Source organism: Anser cygnoides, chromosome 1 (genome assembly GCF_040182565.1).
Source record: "Anser cygnoides isolate HZ-2024a breed goose chromosome 1, Taihu_goose_T2T_genome, whole genome shotgun sequence".
In the NCBI taxonomy this organism is placed as follows: domain Eukaryota; kingdom Metazoa; phylum Chordata; class Aves; order Anseriformes; family Anatidae; genus Anser; species Anser cygnoides.
This window is the reverse complement of record NC_089873.1, coordinates 144,002,390-144,023,820: the sequence shown is the minus strand read 5'-3', so window position 1 is coordinate 144,023,820 and position 21,431 is coordinate 144,002,390. Positions and strand designations below refer to the sequence as shown.

Here is a 21,431-nt window from a genome sequence, read left to right as displayed (position 1 = left end):
ATAGTTCCTGTAATGTAATATTTTCCATTAGGAACTAACCTGGAACAGACAGAATTGTTTTACATACCCTAACAGCTGTAATATGACCAACTAATAATGGCTTTCGGCCAATCAACTCACCTGTGTTGGATTTGAGCTGTTTGTATGCAGATTAAAGTCTTTAAATTCAGTCACCTTCTGAAATGTTCTGTCAGTTGGGTTGTACTTGCATGTCTGGCAGCCGTTTCCTTACCCAGGAAACAATTCCTACCCACTACAGGCTCCTATCCAGCACACATCTCTATTTCAGTTTAGAGTCAATGTGTTTACAAATTATACCTCATCTTTTTCAGAGTGAACTGTGCTCTCCAGTTCTACAAGGTCTTAATAAATATCCTGTTGGAAGAGATTTGCTCCCACCAAAGAGATTTTCTATCAGAGTGATAAAAAAGCAAGCTCAGCCTATCAGTGAATCTATTTAGTGCTATTTAGTTCGTGACTAGGTGAACACCTAGCTTTGAATAAAGAACTGTGTGGTATCTTTTGTAGCAAAGGTTGAGAAAAAGTCTGTAAAGACTTTCTTGTATCAGAAAGTCCCCTTTCTAATGAAAATAAGTAAGTAAATAAAATCTAAAACTAGTCTTGCTATTAGTTGGTTTTATCTGAGGTACAATCTCTCTTCACTTATATATTACTACAACTGATATTGCCTTTCTTCCTCTCTGCTCCAGCACTGCTGACATTAGTCGGTCTTCCTTATATCTTGCAATGATTTAAAAATGAAAAATACATAGAAATATAGTGGCTTCATTTATTAATATATAAAGAACTTTTGTAAGTCCTTTACTTATTTTGTGCTCTTAATTACAGAACAGAGATTCAAAGCACAAGACGTGCACCTGTAGCTACATTTTAGACATTCAAATGAATAAATAATAAGACCTGACAGGGTCACAGAAAAGGTGGCCCAGCTGCAGGCAAATTTGTTGTTAATGTTTAGGCTGCGAGTGACTGGGAGCCAGTTACTGGCAGTTTTAGCTTGGGCAGCAATATTTTCCGCATCTGAAAAGAGTAAGAGCTGTGTATACAAACTTTACTCCCTTTATTTACTCCCCATATAAAGTGTTTATTGCTTACTTACCATGCCCCAAGTTCACAATTCATGTATGTTATTGCATACCTCAAAAACAATATTACTCATATCACATGATTAATAGGAAACATTAGAGGCATGATACACTGTTTTGAGCCACTTTGTTGTGGCAGTTGAGTAAGCTAAAATGAAACTTTTAAAATTTGTTGTATTTCTTCTTTTCAATTACACAGCACCCAAGATCACAAAAGTATCATGTTATAATAAACACAAGTCTACACAAGTGACAACATCAGGAAGAGTTCATGATCAATATGGCACGGAAATATAATTATGTCTTTGGTGTTGGGGAGGGTGGTCTTTGCAGATCAGGGTTGAGGTCCTTGGCTGCATGGGAGAAGTTATTCACACTTAGGTAGTCACCTTATCTTGACTTAGGAATGTGAGAAAAATTAGCCATCTGGGGAAATAAAAAATATATTTTTCTCTCTCTTTTTACTTATTTTTTTCACCCTTCAAGAAATATAGAGAAAGGAATAAGGGTGTAAGAAAGAACTAGAGCAGAACATTTATGGATGCCTTTGTCCCACTTATACATGTACATCTCCGCACAGAAATGTCAGGTTATACCTTGGAAATACACCCAAACACAGAGGGATGGTAGTCAAGCCAGTCAAGACTGTTTCAGAAATAAAGATAACCTTGAGAAGGCAAACTTCCCAGAACTTTTTATCTCTGGATACTTCACTATCTGGCGGTTGCCTTCATCTGCCTCCTTCTGGACGCTCTTGAGTCAGAAAACATCAGCAAAAAGCCATCCTCATAATACAGGGAGACAATCATCTTTGTGGGCCAGGTAACTTTGCAGGGGGCTGAGGGCCTCTGTGTCTAATCCATGTCCTGACTTGGGCCATCTACAAGTACTTTGACCATCCACACCTGCACCATGTAATGACAGTCAAGAGAGTCATCAACGACAAATATTTAACACGCAGAGCGATATATGGCTGAGTCACAATAGTGCTCAGTCCTTTCTGAGAGGAAAGGCTCATTACCTAGGGAAATGTAAGTACCGCCGTACTGCAGTCAGACCTTGTAGGACACTCACCAAAGGGAATACAGAGTTGTAGTGCACCTCTAACATTATATTGGAGGTCTCTGCATTGTGTCTACAGCATTGAGTAGGTATCTCTTAATCTGTGTTCTTTGTCTTCCTTGTCCATTTTGGGATAAATGTTATCTATTGCTGTGTGTTTGCCAGAGTTGTTTATGAGTTTCTTGGCAGCAGTGGTAAAGGATGACAACCCATGGATGAGGAGTTTGTCTGGGGTCAGGGTCAAAAGTCTCCTGCCATGAGAAAGAGCAAGGAAGAAGAGAGAGTAAGGTACAGAGAAGAGGAAAGGGAAGAATTGGTAAGCCCTAGAAATTTGAGTCTGCTGCTTCTACTGCCTTTGGTCAAACCCAGCTTGTCTCCACAGCAGTAACCAGACTGATTCTCCTATCATCTGGCAATGGACCATCAACATAATAATACCACATATATTGAGTGAGGCATGATCATGATTGAAATCAAATATATTCAAGATCCATAATAGGGGAAGTGCAAAATCCTTTCCTCAGTTCCTGAAATGAGAAGGAAATATAAAAAACAGGTGGTATGGATTTGGTTTCAGCATAGTATGTAGTAAGTAAGGACATATCCCCTAACCTTTACTTGAGTCTCAGTTTGCAGCAAAACTATTATGTACAACTAAATTTGACACAGATATTTTGTGAGTTACATATAAAAAAAAAAAAAAAGTGAAGTGATTAAGCTTGCTCATTGATAAATATAAATATATAAATATATAAATATATATAAATATATATATAATATAAATATATGCCTATCAATACACCATGTGGTTCCAAAGACAACAGCGATCATATTACTCAGAAGAAAAAGCCATGATAAAGTTAAAAAAAAAAAAAAAGGGGGGTACATATTTTGATACATAGCCATTCTACAGTGGTTTAAAAGTATGGAGCAATTTATTCAGCTTATTAAAGTAAGAATTTATAAAATACTATTGGTCTCCTTGTTTTGTGCATTTATTAAATTCAAAACTTCACATATAAAAATGACTAGAACTTGATTTCTGGTCTAGTATACATATATATTAAAAAAAAAAAAAAAAGATTTATTTCTGAGGAGACAATGAGTCTCCAGACCCAAAACTATCTCATACTGAGGTATTTTTTTTTCTCCCTGGGGGAAGAGAAAAGCTATTGGAGCACACATAAAATTTAGGTGCTTTAAGAATTTCTCCAGGACTTCTGTTAGATTTGCCATCAGAAGAAGCAATAAAATGGGAATTTATGTTTTTTCCTTAACAAATCTTATGCTTTCTGAACTGGTGTTTTGTCATTGCAATTAGGGCTGTTTCTAGAAGTAGCAAACTGAAAAGTGGTGCCACAGTGTTTATTTTAGGTAGGAACATTTAAAAATATGGTGAATGTTGGGAAATAAAGTTCATATATGTTATTCACTTTTTTTTTTTTTTGTGACAGATTGCCTCTTCACAGAGTGGGTTATGGCTTGATCATGACTTACAGGAAGAGGTACTGATGCTCAGTAAAGATTGCAGGCATGTAGGAAATTCATTTATGGTTGTAATAAGATTTCAGGCTGTATCCATCCTAGGTGAGAATGTCTTTTTAATATCTCCCCCAGAGAACTGGCAACAAAGGAGTTGAGCAATTAGGGCATGTGAATTTCCACTGTCCAGAAGTGCTGGATCACTTCTGCAGTATGATAACATTCCATACAACATCTTCAAATAGTTTTCATAGGGTTTATCTCATCCTCACCTACAGCTTTTGCATGGAGCCTTCATATTTCCAGTGATATTATGGATACTTGTAGGACTTAGCTGGATTCACTCTATTAGTGAGTTTCCAGTTATGACAGTCTTCAAAGAAGTTGGATACAGGAAATATTTTGGGGGTACCCAAGGTACATGTTGCAAATCCTGAAGCAGAGGCTTTTGGACTCAGCTGGAGTCAGGCGAGGTTTATAGTAGGAAAAGGTTCTGAGCTGGGCTTACAATGCAAGGTGGTTTTGGGTGGATGAAGAGGGGGACTGCAGGTGTGGCCTGTGTGAGAAGAGTCCAGAAGCTGTCCCATGTTGGATAAGAGCCTAAAAGTGACCCACCACAGGCCAAGACTGAGCCACAGCAATGCTGGTTGAACCTCTGACACAGCAGATTTAAGAAAATGAAAAACTGCACAACAGCAGCTGGGAGAGAGGAGTGAGAAAATGTGAGAGAAGCAGCCCTGCAGGCACCAAGGTGAGTGCAGCAGGAGGGCAGGAGGTGCTCCAGGCAGGCAGCAGCAGTTCCCCTGCGGCCTGTGGAGAGGCCCCTGGTGGAGCAGGCTGTCCCCCTGCAGCCCATGGGTCCCACACGGAGCAGATCTCCACGCTGCAGCCCGTGGAGGAGCCCCCGGTGGAGCAGGTGGATGTGGCCTGGAGGAGGCTGCGGCCCATGGAGAGCCCCCGCAGGAGCAGGCCCCGGGCCGGAGCTGCAGCCCGTGGAGAGGAGCCCACGCAGGAGCAGGGGGTCTGGGGGGAGCTGCCGCCCGTGGGGGACCCGTGCTGGAGCAGTTTGCTCCTGGGGAATGGACCCCGTGGGACGGAGCCATGTGGGAGCAGTTGTGAAGAGCTGCTGCCTGTGGGCAGCCCCCGCAGGATCAGTTCAGGAAGGATGGCATCCCATGGGAGGGACCCCATGCTGGATAAAAGGAAGAGAGTAAAGATGAAAGAGCAGCAGTGATGAAGCATTATGGACTGATCACAACTCCCATTCCTCATTTGCCTGCACTACTGAGGGTTAGAAGGTAGAAGAGGGTGGATTAAAGGGGAAGGTGTTCTTAGTTTGCTTTTAGTTTTCTCTGTTGTTAGCAATAGACAATAAATTACATTAATCTCCCTGCGATCTCCCTGTCCACAAGGACAGGTTCAACCCTTGAGCCCTTTTTAATCATATTTCCTCCCCCCACTTCCTTTGGTGAGAGGGAGTGAGAGATCAGTGTAGTAGAGTTCAGCTAGCCATCAATGTGAAACCAGCACATGTTCTTCACTGAGAGCGTGGTCAGGCACTGGATCAGGCTCCCCAGAGAAGTGGTCATGGCACCAAGCCTGTCAGAGTTCAAGAAGCATTTCAACAATTCTCTCAGACATCTGGTTTGATTTTTGGGTGGTCTTCTGTGAAGTCAGGAATTGGACTCAATGATCTTTGTGGATCCCTTACAAATTGGGATATTCTGTGATTCTATGAGTTCTAGAATCTAGAAACATTCTATTCTAGAATCAGAAATTATTTCATTGTATGAGTTGATACCTGGCCATATGCTGGCTACACAGAGCAATGACTTCCAAAAGGGCCAGGCAATGTTCCTGCATCCATACATTCTAGTAATAACTGGGGAATGCAAAGTATAGCTCAAGTTCTGCCTCTTTTAGCTTTTCTATCATTGCAGTGAAGATCCAGAGAACAAAGGTTAGTACCCTGAATCCTTTTATAGGGCAGTCTAACAGTTAAGCATTTACTCAGAAAGTGGAAAGCCTGGACTCATTTTCAAAATGAAGATACTTGAACTCACACTTGGCCTAACTGAGCACAACTAAAAAGGAGCTTTTCTTTCTTGTCCTTCAGCTGAAACAGGGAGATGATTCTGATTCTATTTATTCATTATGAGATCTCTGGTTTTGTGTGGTTTTTTTCTTTGTTTTTGTTGTTTTCCTTGTTCTGTAGCACCATCAAGGAAATGGCTGCAATGTACCATGGAGACAAAGAAGAAATGGAAGAGATTCATTCCCATTAGAGATGACAGGACATCTAGACAGAGTTTTGCAAGATCTATGTAAGGTAAGAGATCTGGGGACAGCTCTAGAGTTCTTTATCCTATGTTTTGAGCTCAAAAGTCATAAGCATGTAAACACAACTGGAAGCTCAAAATTCTTCCAGATGAGGAAGAATTGGAAGTGAGTTCTTCTTTTCACTGGTAAATATCCAAAGAGACTGTCATCCTTTTGGGGGGAGGTTCTCTATTCTCCACGTTTTAGTCAGGGAATGAAGGAAATATTTCAGCTCAGCTTTAAGACACAGGTGGAAAACAAACAATCGGATATACCTTGCTTTCAAATAGGAACACCCCTGAACATGAATAGCAATATTCCCTGTCATGCAGGGAATGTTGTAGTCCAAAATGTACAGTTAATATAAATTCCTGAAATAATGTACAACTCTGAAAATGTTTTGTGAAAAACTTTCTTGGGGTTAGGATCCATACTATACCTAAAAACGTTTTTAAACCCAAAGTAGAGCATCTAAATCTGATTTTTAATTTAGAATGATCTGCTGTGATCCTTTGAGGAGGAAGAGAAAACATATTTTTAAGGCATTATGACTAATTGCAAAGACCCACCTGTGACTCAGTGAGTCCCCAAGCTGGGAAATTTTGGAGTCTGGGAGAATATTCTAGGGAAGAAGCAATATGTGCTTTCTCTGCTTTTATATTTCACCCCCTACAGCCATATTGACATTCCTGAGAAAAGGTAGGTCTGTTGTCAGGCAGAAAGTATGCACAGAAGACCATCTACATTATGACCAACATGCATTTAGTGCATTTGAATAATAGAGATGGAAAGTAATAAATTTTTTGAGTTGCATATGATGTTGTATTTTATTGCTGGCTCTCAGGAATCAGCTATTTACATACCCAGTTTGTACACTGATCACTTTGTTTTCCTATGAACAGGCAATGGTGTGGGGTTTTCATGATTTTGATATAAATGGCTGAGAATGGGTGAACATCTTTTCTGTGACAATACTGGTGCTTTGAAAATCATTCCTTTCAACATTGATGCCTCAACTTTTGTTTCAGGAAAATGGGGAATTAAATACAGAGTACTCTGCTGAGGAAATTGTTAATTCTCTAATATTTCTACAGTGCTTCAGAAATTGAATTGAGCTATACTTGATATTAGGTAATCTCATGAACGTAGGGAAGTATTGTAAGATACTTGATACTTCACATATCATCATGTAAAGTCATTGCTTTACTGCAAAGTTGATTATAAAAAAAAAAGAAAAAAAGAAAAAAAAACACTTCAAAATGAAGAAAAATTTCTTCATATCAGTCAGTAATATTTCACTTGTTATGAACAAGCAAAACTCCTCAGATTTCTTGCAGTCAATTCAGTATGAAACCATACGCAATACAGTTGTAGGGAAAAATCTCTTAAAGGAAAACAATCACAAATCTGGTTTATGTCCTCTAATGATCCAAATATAAAATTAGCATAATATGCATCAATTAACTGGCTGAGAGAAAACAGAAAGTATTTCTGCATCAAACTGGATCAAAATAGTTCTGCTAGTTCTGCATACATAGAAAAATAATCTTTAAATTTATGTATGTCTTTTTAGCTTCTTAACTTAATAGTACATGAAAACACCACAATACTTCATGAAAACCTATTCTTCTCATATATGTCCCCTTGTCTGTAATCTGAGAAAACCTATATTCTAATATAGAGGTTATGCTCTGAAAGCCATAGTGCACATTGCTTGACACATGCCAGTGCAGGAAAGCTAAAAATTCTTTTTCTTTTGAAGTCATCGGATCATCAGAAAGCAAGTATATGCTGCTTACAATATAATAGACACCGAGTGTATTTTTATTTTTTTTTCTGAAGTATACATATGACAAGTTTCATCTTTGAGGCACTTTGTCAGGTTTATGTTTTGGGGTTGTTGTTTGGTTGGTTGGTTTCTTGGTTTTTTTTGTTTGTTTGTTTGGTTGGTTAGTTTGTTAGTTTGATTTGGTTGTTTTTGTTGTTTTCCTCACCATTCTGAATGGACTTAGCATTCAAGCTTTCATAAAACACCTGAAAACATTCAGAGGAGAACCTACATAGCAACCTATGGAATGTTTCATGGAGTTTCCAGAATTGGTGTGGAGCAATAGACTTTCAAAACTGATCAGTCATATTCTTTCACAGAAAAAAAAAAAAAAGCGTGTATACAGTTTGAAGTTTTTCAGAATGATATGCATTAAAGATGTCTGCTTTTTATGGGCCATTACAAAATATAATTTTACCTGGTTGATTCAAAATCAAAAGAGAAGTGTATCTGAACAAGCATTTCTTTTATAGCATAACAATTATGTATGACAAGTGTTACAGTTTCAAAGAAATTTTATATGAACACAACTTTGCATCTTTACTTTATTAAGAATTTGTCTGGGATTTTTTAAATTGCAGCACACTAGTTTTGATCTTTGCATCCACCTCAGCAGGTTTCTGTATAGTCCAACTGAAAATGCTTTCAGCAATGATTTGTCTTTTTTTTTTTCTAAATGAAACTGAATTTTTATGTAAATTAATGACACTATGATTCTTTGAAAATTTTGTGTCCACAAAACATTTTTTTGAATCTTTATGCAATTTCTCATCAGATCAAAGAGATTTTCTTAGACAGGAAAATTTTATAAATAAAACAAACAAGCGTATTGCAAACTTTAAGTAGTTTGGTAGATATGCAGGTAGAATCTAAATTAGTACATTGTCTAGGGTAGTCTACATTGACCTATTTAACATTAAAGCAGAGCTGTAAGAGAGTAATAATGAACTACAACTGCTTTCTCCGCATCAAATTCTACACAAATCATTTAAAATGTATTTGGTGTTGGCAAAGGACACAATGCAAAATATTTGACTTGTAAAATGTATAAAGTTAAAAATAATAAAACGATAAAGTCTGAAACCCTGAAGAAGCTCAGCATTTTCACAGTTTCAAGCTAGATATTTTGAATGTCGAGCAATCAAAAAGGGACTCTCTGGAATAAGCATTAGCAATTGCAAATCTGTTTGTATGTACCTCATGGGCATTACAATTCCTGAGGCATCTTCTTAAACAAGAAGGGCTTGGCTAAACATTTTGAAGCTGAGTCTTACCATTCTCCTTTTTCTAGACTGTATGCCCAGCTTTTCCTCTGTGACATATATATTTAGTTAGAGCACGTGATATACACTGGCTTGTGATCATCTGCCTAACTAGCAAATACTACTCACATGTAGAAGAGGGTTTATTCACTCTTTTACCAAACCTGCCTCAGGAAGCACAGAAGGTACTGTTAAAATTAACTGGATATTTTTCGTAGACAAAAGACTTGCAGGGTTAGAGGAAAATAAAATGCAGTCTCTCATCTTAAAATCTTCTAGGATAATCAGAAACAGATAAAGATAGCAGCTCGAGTATGGTTTTAAGGAGAGGTGGGACTTTTGAATGACTTTGATCAAGAAAGGAGGAGAAAACAAAAAACAAACAAACAAACAAAAAACAATTGGGAGTGGTTTATCACTACCAGACTGTGCAACAGAAGCACAGCTTAGGAAGACAGTAAAGTGGAGACACATGAATCACTTGGAAGGACAAAAACAGTGCACCTATTTTTTATACCACGCGCTAGAACCAGAATGTTTAGAAACTAAAACCCACTTGAATTTATCCTCCTTTGGTTTAAAAGAGACCACAAAAGAGTGAATATAAAGAAAAAGAATGTTCAATTTTCCATTCTAACATTTATAAGCTTGAAAGCAGCTATGTTTCTGCATGTTGCATTCAGTCTTTTCTCAATTAGGACAAGGGAAATCATCTACCAGGTTATATTGTCAAATTCGTCTTTGGTGATAGCTACCATTAAAAGTCCTGTCAGTTTGTTGTTTTGGTTTCTTCGGTCCTTCACTAATTCTTTTATTGGTAACAAGGAATATAATGGAAATGATAAACAAATTTCTCCATAGGACAATGTCCTTAAAGTCAACAGTTATGTTGGTGTTAGTTAAAAATGAGTTAAAATTAAGAGTTCAGGCACAATCTACTTGTATTTTAATGAGGTGATTTGTGTAGACCTGTCATTGAGTGTTAACATTTACAAATGTAATTAATTCAGTCATATAAAACAAATATTAGATAGTTATATTTTAATGAATTTAAACCTATGTATAAATGCCAGCAGAAAGTTCCAATCATACTTAGCCAGGAATATGCATTAATCTTGCTTAGTTTTGCTCTATATGGTGCACTATACAAGATCTTCTGGCAAAATTAAAAATAAATGCCTACATTTGACCTCTGACTCATACAGTGTGGAAACATACAATATTTAGGTTTTAATTGTGCTATTTTTCAGCTGCACCAAATCGGACCATCTGTCCAAAGTCTAAACTAGGTTTGTTTTTCTACATATATTGAAATGCATTTTTTTAAATTATGTTTTATTATTTTACCAAGCAAAAAGTTCAGAAATATTTGCATATATCCAAACAGGAATAGCCTAGCATTCAATTAGCAATAAAATACCCATTGTATAGGAAAAATCAATATAGATCTGCAAAATACCATGCCAATTTGTTCTCACAGTAAGCGTCCTTTTCCTCGAACCAACTGATTTTCTTTGACAAAGGGAATGGGAAAGGAAAGTACTGGAATGAAATGTAAGTGAATGTAATAAAAAATGTATATACTGATGGAAAATACTTCAGGACAGATTTCCCTACAACTCCCCAATTTTTGTGCTTCACTGAAAACAAAAAATAAAACAGATCCTGAAATCACATTTGAAATAACTAACTATCACAGATGGCATCGCTTATTTGTATACTCACTGGATAATGCTCACAGTATCATATATTTGCATTTTATTTTTAGTCAGAACTTGCCTCATGGTCATTTTTCTTCCAATACACAGGTCTCTTCTATATAGGGAGATGGTAGCAAGAGGTCTTAAACGGTGTTAAGATGTGACTGATGCTGTAGAATGATACCATTCCAGCATGCCTTCTGGGAACATACATTTTCAGAACAGATAGGTTTGCAAGAAGACTGAATGCTAATCTGTCAATGACCTTCAATGTCAATGACTTTCAAGAGACTGGTGAAGAATGGACTTTGCCTCTCTGTTGTAATGGCAGCTCTTACCTTGAGGGTCTTGGCCTGCACAGCAGGAAGAGGTAGGTTCCTGTAACTCCTCCTCCTTACTCCTCTCCTCACTCAGAAATGTCTTGTCCCAGTCAAACAGTGGTGTAGTTGCACTACCACATGTAAATGTAACAGATGTTCTTCACTTCCCTAAGGACAAATGCCAGCTTTAGAATATATCTGAAATTACTTTAGCAAAATACATGCCCCCCAAATTTTTTGAGTACCACCACTGCTCAGATTGTGCCGCTCTTTTTCTTCCTTATGTCAGCATCATTTCACACTTCAGACACACTAATCCCAAAATATCTGCACAGGAGCTTAAGAATTTCTTATAACTCCACAAGACACAAATATGAAATGTAGATGTTTACAAATCCGACATCTGCATCTGTGTTAATCACCTTAGGCTTTACAATCAGTGAGTGCGTAGGATAGGAATTTTTTGGGCATGGTTCATCTCCTCCTAAAGTAGAATTTTGTCAATTGATTGATGTCCTAAATATGCTTATCAGTCTCCAGAAGGCCATGGGATGACTAGCTGACATTATAGGTGTCTGAAGTTAGGTGAGATGAATCCCACCCACAGTGATGTACTAGATAAACAAATGCTATCTAAATATCCCATAACACATCGAGTATATGACTGCTATAGTTTTACATTAAGCATCCCCCCAAAGTGCTCTTTACTTTATGTGTAGTTGTCAAAATGAAGTCATGAAGACCAATAATGAACAGCTGGAAAAGTGTGTGTTACATAAAGGTGAAGAACATCTGGAGTGTTCTATGGAGGATTCAATAGAGATTTGATAGAGTTGAATGTCATTCAACCAGCTAGAATTGCTCACAGGATTTTAAAAAAAAAAAAAAAAAAAAGGAGGGGGGGTGAAATGAAAGAAATCTGCCAAATTTTAGCTTCTTTATTCAGTGGCTGAAAAAAATTGAAAAGTTAGTTATCTTTTGTTAAAGTTGCAATGACATCTGATATTTCAGTGACAATTGAATTTATGATATTAGCAATGCTAAAGACCTAATGCCTGAAATGATGCTGATAGAAATTTTGAATGAAATATACACTTAAAATAACATACTGAAAAGAATACTTAAAAAAAACAAAACAAAACAAAACAAAACAAAAAAAACATTTTCAGTACATACGAGAACATGTTCTGGAATAACCATTTGCAGGGGTAGCATTGAAGGCACATTGTTTTATTGAAGGATATGTTTTTGGGAGAAAACTGGTACAAACATTTAGTCAGCTTGAAGCACTCCAATGTTATGTGTGTATTTCCTATTTTCTTTATTTTTGCTTATGAATTAGGAATGAATATTGAATGGCAGCTAAAAATTCTTTATGACGTAAAACACTTGGGGTTGAAAGCCACCCTTTTCTAGAAAATACCTACTGTATGATATACATTTATTAAGTGTTCCTATTACATTAATACTTTTAGGTGAGCCAGTAGGTGTATTATGATATTGTAAAATTTTAATCCTAATAAATGTGCCTATAGTAATAAAATATATGTAAGTTATTACTTTTATGAGTTTCAAGTTGATTTATGTCAAGTTGTAACCCTTTGCTGAGTGGGATGTCTTGCTGTACCTTAGAAATATGTATACTGCACACTACTATATTTCTTTTCACTATTCTAAACATAATAAACAGTTTAATGTGTATGTAGAATTTTTAGAAAAATTACTATTGAAATAGAAAGGCATACCAAATATTAAATGCATTTACATTTGAGAGCCCTGTGTTACACAGTTTTAACAGAATAGTTGTTCACTTTTAATTTCTCAATCCACTACATTTCAAATATTTCCAGATTATCAACAGACTATCAAAATTGTCTAGTGCATAATACAGATACAAAGAAAAATACATCTGAAATGATTTCTCTCTAAGACCATTTCATCTCACTGTCTGTTTACTATGATGCAGACTAATTATTTGTGACTGCTCTGTACACAGCATGAGACCACAGAGACCACATATAGATGGCTGATTAAGAAATAGTCTTTGGGTGATTTCAAGCATTATATCCAGTTAATTTTAAATTATGTGTACTTCTTTCATTAATTTTTGCTGGTGTTTGTTATATAGCTTTCTACAGCAAACCAATGGCTGTAGAATGGGAAGGCTGGCTGTCTTCTAGACTGTATTGTGTTGTTTTGGGTTTGCACAATTGCATATCACTACCTCTGGTAATAACTTATTTGCTGACTCCATTATTTTAATAAAAACCTAAAATAAAAATGTTAGAATAAGGGATTTATGAAAATCTCCCTTGGAAGACTTTCATGATAGAACATGCAGTTTTTTGAGACATGAGTTCTCAAAATAAATAAATAAATAAATAAATAATAATTAAAAAGTCTAAACTATTCTAAATCTGAATCTAAACTGTTCTGTATCACAGTTTTTTTTTGTTTTTTGTTTTTTTTTTTTTTCATAAATAACTTCAAAATAAAATCCACTGCCTGAAAGCACTTTTAAATATAGCTCCCATCCTTTCCTATGGACAAGGGTCTCTAGAAGACTACACCACCCTTCAGATAATATGAGAGAAGCTAGGCTGGAACTTCATAACTCGAGCTGGAAGTCTCATAACTTGAGGTCCTTGTAGAAGATAGGATATGTATAGAGTGGTTTCATTCGTAAGGAAAAGGATATAAGAACTTGTCAAGCTACATCTGCTGGGAGCTAGCATACATCTCCCACCCACCTTGAAAATACACTTTAACTAATGTTGGAAAAAAAAAAATAAAAAAAAAGAGGAAGAGAATTCATCTCATTGAAATTGCACATCTGGTATCTACAGGTATAGTATTAACTAGGTGGCATGATTTCTGCCAGCGGGAGAAAATCACAGAGGAATTTATCCCATACCAAGATACCTGGGACAGGCAAGATAAATTGCATTCATAGAACACCAGTCTCTCTCCCTTTGTGTTCATATAAAGACATAACTCAGATGATTAACTGAGGATGCAAGTAATTTTCAGAAGACTGACGGCACTGGTCAGGAGAGCATGCCCTGTAACATTTGGACCAACTCAACAAATCAAAATGCAGGACTGCAATGTTGGAAATGGTAAGATGCTTCATGTAATTCAAAAGTATTAAAACTAAACATCTCACAATCTCTCACAACAGTGTTCTCTAATGACTTGTAACAACAACAAAAAATAACTAGAATTCTGTGATTTTTCCTATTGGAATTAAAATAATAATAATAATAATAATTAATCTCTAGATATTATAACACTTTTAGTTTCTTCTTTAAAAAGTGTAGCTGAAATGGGAAAACTATCTCAGAAATTTATTATCAATTTATTATGTACTTATTATCAGAAGAAAAAAAAATGGCTGAAGCTAATAAAGTTACCCATGAGTGAGTTTATTTTCTCTACTGTTAAACCACTGGCAATTTTACCTTTCTCATTGGGGGAAACAGGCTTCCATTGATGCTAATGTTCTCAATTTCCATATATTTATCCATAAGAGACTGCCTTTCCCAGCAAAGGGTTTAGAGCAGTATCCTTACATGCATGCTCTTTTGGCAAAGCCTATGTCTCTTCACAAGTCCCAAAGATTACGTACTTTGATGCTGTTTCATAAATGGTCCCATCTCCTAGAATAAAAGTTTGCCACATTCTTGGGACATACCTGAGTCAGCAGCTGTTCTTTTCGGAGGAAATAGCTACCTTTTTGTAAATGACAGCCTGATGAAAACCCTTAAGACTTGGTTTTTCAGCAATGCCAAGGACTCCTTGGTGGCACTAGAAACACACTCAGGTACAAACTGCATGACTGGAAAATCAAATTTTGAATCTTACACAGATTTTTCCAGAGCATATTTTTTTCACAGCTTAACAGAACCACAGGTACCTACAACCTGATTATTTGCTGTGTGCTGCAGCTTTGTCAACTTCACTGGTCTAAAATAAGTCAATCTACTGTATCACTGAACTTAGAAAATATCTCTTGATTAGAGAAGGCTAAACAGTTTTGTATGCAATTTTCTAGAGTAAAACCTTAATACTGTGTATCTTTAAATAGCATTGTTGTTGAACTAACTGTCACAGACTTCTCACCAACCTTCTCCCATATTCTTTGTGCCCCTTCCTTAATGGACCTAAGTAGAAAAGTGGTGTCATCACTTCTGCACAGCTTATTGCCTTGTTTTAGGTCAGGGGCACCAATGTACGGCGTACAAAGAAAGACCCAGCACCACAGTCTGTAGCTTACTCCTTATAGCCAAACAAAATCACAAATTGTTTGCTGTTAAAGTGTTAAATCTTGCTACATGAGTAAACAAAAGCACAAAGTTTATACCTGTTTGTGCAGTATATTTCACTATACAACAATAACCTAGATCTTTCCATCGCCGTGAAGATGAGATATTTTAGGGGCTATCGGACATCAAAAATTCTCTCAGTAAGTCGGCACATTTATACCCTGCACAGGTGTTTTTCTACTTACCATGCACTGATAAAATTCTCAGTACTCAGTGATCATAGTCCATATTTCTCTTCAGTTGTGATGACTATTTTTTATACAATGAGTGACAACAGGAAACCAGGCCAGGCCAGAAGCTAATTTCTCAGATACTCTTATTTATCTGACATTTTCTCTCCCATTCAACTATAAATATTGTCTTGTTTCCAAATGCATCACCTGTGATCTCTGTCCCATACTCTGGATATCCCTTCTGAGCAAGATGACCTCTGTGGGCATATTTTGTCTTCATTTAATATATCAGCATTAAGTATTAAAATGTATACACTTATCCTGTTATGCATCATACTGGAGCACTCAGCATCCTGCTGAGTGAAGTCCTGATGTTGGCTGCTCCAGGCTTTCCTGAGTGATTCACATGGTGAAATGAGGGTCTCAGCATGGGTTGGGGACAGAGTCAGACTCTTTATCCAAGGGAGCTAAGAGGTTGCTCACTTCATTTGTGGCCATCCTCTGGAAATCAGCACTCATTTTGAATAAGGACATTGGAATCCCATGAATTAAGGACATTGGAAGGAATTAAGGACATTGGAATCCCTAGAGAGCCTGTGTTTGGTGTGTTGTAACACTGAAGATGGCAAAGAGTTTTGTCATTTAAAAGAGTAACTCAACTTTAACTGTGCTGAAACTACTAAAATATTTTTAATGCATTGTTCTAGAAACTTTCATTTATATCTATTCCTCCCCTCTTTCCTGTCACAGAAAGGACTTATACAAACCTTCCAAGTTAAAAACCCTTCTTGCCCTATGTAAAAGCTCAGAAAAGCTTCAGTGATAACTATCACATTTATTGCCCCTGTGATCAGTGAAGTCTGTTTTCCTGTCCAAATCCAGTGACATACGTTTAGCAGAATGCAAGAGAACTGAGTGACACCTACAACCTGACACCATTACTCTCAGTAGCTTTTATTGTCAATCCTGTGTGTAGTCCTCAGGTAGCAAGAGTAGTGCCTGATGAAACCCCACCTATTTGCCCATCTATATGCCTATCGGCATTGTATACATGTTTCAGAGACCTTTCAGTGAGCCTACTCAATAAAATTTCAGTCCATTCCAAGTTTATAAGGGTTCAATCAGGCAGATGTTAATCAGTGAACTATGCATTAAAAAGCGAGCAGCCGTTTCCACCGTCTCCAAGATACTTGCCATAGAATCTATTATTCCAGTACCACAATTGAAAAAGAGCTTAGGTTTCAAATGAATCTCTTTTGTGGTTTCAAAGAAATTAGGGCTCCTCTAGGCTGATACTTACTCTAATGAACCTGAATACTGTGAAACCCTCTTTTTCCACCCTCAAAAAGGCTTCCCTGACCATAAACAAGACTGTATCTCTGGAGGATTTCCTATGCTCTATTGATCTAAAGGTATGCTTTATAGTCTCTCAAGAATGGTATTTGTCTTTATATCAAGTTCAGAAACAGCAAAATTGCCCTGGACAATTTTATTAAGCTGATGGAGAAGGGAACTGCTCATTTTAGGAAGAGAGAAGGACCTTTGCTTTTTTGGTCAGTTAATCAGATGCCTGTTATTTATTTCCCTTGAAACTGTCTCTTCAGAAATCGGAAAGAATTTTCGACAGTCACAAAGCTGTTTTGTTTTCTCATACATCTAAAGAGAGAGAATCTAAGGAGTTTCTTTCATATAGGCATTTGTATTTTACTTAAAGATGTATATTTTCTCTTATGTTTGAGAGCCATTCTAATTCCTGTCAAAGGCAATGGAAAACTAGCTATTAACTTTTAATGAAACCCAGGTAAAACCACATTCCTGCTGAGGGTCACCAAAGAGCTTTGATTTCTGGAGGCTTGCACGCTCACACTGTTCAGAGGCAGATTGGTAAATTCTAGAATTGCACACCTCCTGTATGTATATAAATAGACAACCAAGCTGATGGGAGTTTATTCATGTGTGTTAAGCAGAACCCATAAAATGACAAGAGTGATGCTTCAACAAGCATGTGATCTAAATTAGTCAGGGAAAGGAACAGAACAGAGAGAGGAGTAGGATGTGAAGAACAGAGAACAGAGGAAAGACAATAGAAGCAAGAGGAACAATCAATTATTTTGTAAATGTAATTAAATATTATCTCTCACTGTTTCAATGAAAGTGATAGAGGTACTAACAGATATTACTAAGATATTCAAAACATATGGCATGTAACCATATGTGAAGTCTTAGTTAACCTAAGTTTGTTGTAATTATCTTATTTACAGCAAGGTTGGAATTGCACTGGAGAAGTTGTTTTGTCGAAAAAGGTGGGACAGAACTCCAAACACACAAGGAAGAAATTTGCATACTCATATATGTATATAAAATCCAAGAATGTGATGGTCTTCGTTATAACAATTTGAAAGATACTTAGAGATCTTCAATAGAGGATGAGCTGATATAATTCCACTAGGACCTAAATTACTGGAGAGTAAAGTGCAGGGGCAAAAATAGTGATATACAAAAGGAAGGAAGAAACAAAATGAATTGGAGATTGGGCAAGTGAAGAAAGTACAGGAAGAAGAATAGTCCTAATTACAATTGTATTTTACCAACATATTTTAAAGACCATCATAAAAACTAAGGAACAAAAACGTTTCATCTACAACATATAAATGTCCTTTCCTTTAATTTCTTTACTGTCCTCCTTCCTGACAGCTCTTACTTTAGGAATGAGGAAGAGTAGATGCATGAGTAAATGCATGAGTACTAATTAATGAACCATAATTTGAACAATTTAGAAAAGGAATACTTGAACAGAATTTTGATTTTTGTGTTAAGACTTTTTTGACTGGTGCTTGTCTTTGGGTGTTAAAGTGTTTTCAACATTGGCTTATTGGATTCCCCAAGACACCAGTTCTTATTACAGTCCCTCTCAGCAGCCAGTCTTTAAAGGGAAAACTTAGAATCTAACCAAAAGATCTCTGACACCACTGCAGCCTAGAAATAGAAGACATTCATAGTCAGACACGGAATAGAATTGCTTGCAAAATGTGTTTGGTTCATGTGGAATCAAGAGTTGAAATCAGCATAAGGCAAGATAGAATTTAAACAACCTTTCTCTGAGTACCTGCAAAGCCAGAAGGACTGTTAAATACTGAGTAAAGTGAACGGTGCCATACTTTAACGATCATCTGAGGTCTCAAGTTAATGATCTGAATTTTTAGAAAACCATGAGATCTTTGACAGTCCCCTGAAAAATTTTGATCGCTAAACCCTTGAATGTTAATGCTATATTTAATGAGTTAATATGACTTTCCTTGTTCACAGGGCAGGAAAGTGGAAAATTACTTTGTATTTTAAGTTTAATTTTTTTTTCCTCATTTTATTGTCTCCATGAGTCGATGAATTTTGCTGGTGACATTCCTTTTTGTAAGGTTTTTTCTCTTGAGGGAAGGACCTGTAAACTGTCTTTGTTTACTTTGATTCAAGCAAACAAGTCATTGCTGTCTTTCACACAATGGGATATAACATTGCCATCTATTTGACCCAACTAAATTAAAAAAACAATAATCTATGAAGGTAATTTAGTTCTGTTTCAGGACACTGGCACAGAAGGGGATTAAGTTGCACTTTAAAATTGAAGTCTTACAGCTGTGTTATTCAGCATGCATTAAATAAATAAATAAATAAATAAACTAAGATGGAATAAAGTAATGGGCTTGGCTCTGCATTTCTGAAGTCAGAGCACCAGGGCAGCTGTGGCTGATGATTGCTAAAAGTGTTAAATCATTCCAGCATCCTCATTGTAATCCTACTGAACAGAAACCAGGAAAGCTTTATACTGTAAGGGTTTTAGGACTTCTGCTTGAAGAGTACAAACAGAAACACTGCAAATTAGATGGCAAAGCTTGACTAAAGGTGACTTTTGGTTGAAGGATGCTGCAGGCCATGGTTGGTTAGCTTTGTTCTTGGGCCATGTTTGATGTTACTTGTCAAGTTCTGATACAGAGAACTGGGGAGGGGAAGGAGACAGAGATAGCTGCAATTAAAGATAGGTATTTTCTAAACTGCAGACTTTTATTTTTATAACTGGTATATTCCTCAGTTCAGACCTTTCCCTGGGTGAAAGAAGTTGATTGTTTCTTATACCATTTATCCTTTGTCAGGAGGGCTATTTTAACCGTAAAACGAAATATGTGAAACTGACAGCCACAGACCTTTAATTCCCAGGCTTATTTTTGTAAACAATTATGCCTTTTTTTCTTTTTTTTTAAGGCACACTTCCTTTCATACAGATACAAAGATCAAACGTGAACGTTGCATTTTCCATAACTCTCCCAGACAAACATAGCTCTTCCAGAAATATAATAATAAAAACCCCAAAGAAGTAAATAATGTTCACAGAGGGAATATAGCTTCAATAATTCACACAGTATACAAACATATAGTGGTACAAAACCTGCAACATGAGTTTTTTGTTACATTTTAACAGTGTTTCCTCAAATCTTCAAAGCTTGCTTGATGGTTTGCTGAAGTAATTGAACCACTCTTGAGTTGTTTTATATAGGACATCTTATCTTTCTTTCATTACCCAGTCCGTGGCTTCTTTTCTATTCCCATGAAATCCATGTACACACTTTAGAAGCCCTCCTGAACAAGCTTGCTTCTAACTTTCACAGAGCCCTTAGCACAATTTGAATACGAAAGAGATACTGAATAAAAAGCTTTAATCTCTTGTCTGCTATTCTTCTTTCTTGCCTCTTCATTCCCCCCCCCCCCCCCCCCCCCCCCCTTCTTCCAAGAGCTTTTCTGTGTTAGTAAAGTGAACACTTTCTGTTTAAAGTAAGTATAATGCTCGAGAAGATGCACTGGGAGAGTGAAATCGAAAGCCTGGCCTGTGAAGCCTCTCTGCCACAATTTAGCAATATTTGCGCTGCATTTACTTGCTCTTGAGCTTTTTGCAGGTAAAAGATTAGTAAAGAGCTCTCCTCAACAGAATCATTCAATCAGTAGCAAGCATAGGCAGTATCAAATGTGCCCTCTACCTCAAATACTGTGGGGCTCTTTCTTCTGATACCTCTTCCCTCAGTTAACTGGAACTGCTTTGAAAGAGCTTTCTGTTCTCTGCTCTCTTGTCAATTTGAATGCCAGGAAACGAGCCCCCTTTGTGAGATTAATTAATAGCAGGAGCTGATCGGCCCAAGCCCAATTGCCACGCAACAGAGCTGTAATTGCTACTTTGTGGAAAGGAAAGAAAAAGTTTTGGTTGCAGTTTAAGAAGAGGGTTTAAGGAAAGTTCTTTGAACTAGAGGTCTCAGTGCACTGGATTAAGGCAAGAAGCAAGGAGGCCTTTGAAGTTTGTTAAGAGGTTTTGGAGGAGAAAAAAGTTGGGTGGCAAATGGGAGCTGGCAACATCAAAAGCATTTAGCACCATTCCTCACCTGCTTGTATTCAGGGCAGGGACCACAGGCTGGAAGCATCAGTTGCCTGCAGTTTAAATGATCTGTTTAGGGCTCTATTTGTTTTGATCAGAAATTGTACCAAGTATGCATATAAGGGTTGATACACCTGAACATATGAAAGATACATGTATCCAGGCATATGTGCATGCATGTGCGTTACATGTACAGGTATACATGGCCATTTAGTTCAATATAGTAGCTGACATTTATCCTTTTTCTTTCTACCAAATATCATTTATTGCTACTCTGTTAATTATTTGTGCACTACCATTCTAGTAGTCACTGATAACTGATATTACTAATCCCACGTTTGATTAAAAATTTTATTAGAAGTCAGTTTTTCTAAAAGGCTCTGTTTTATATATATATGTATATTCTTTATATGTATGTACAATATTGTTATGCATTATATA

The 21,431-nt window shown here is 36.8% G+C and overlaps 2 long non-coding RNA genes across 2 annotated transcripts in view; one reads left to right on the top strand and one right to left on the bottom strand.

Annotated features, from left to right (window-relative positions):
* Positions 1-12,815, bottom strand: part of LOC106041637 (uncharacterized) — a 77,358-nt gene extending 64,543 nt beyond the window's left edge. The window contains exon 1 of the long non-coding RNA XR_001210568.3: positions 11,098-12,815. This is a non-coding gene — a long non-coding RNA (uncharacterized lncRNA). The remainder of the gene's footprint in view (positions 1-11,097) is intronic.
* On the top strand, positions 3,797-11,005 carry LOC106041638 (uncharacterized). Its single transcript, XR_001210569.3, has 3 exons — positions 3,797-4,401; positions 5,866-5,979; positions 10,868-11,005. It is a non-coding gene; the product is annotated as an uncharacterized lncRNA (long non-coding RNA).
* Positions 12,816-21,431: the final 8,616 nt, after the last annotated feature.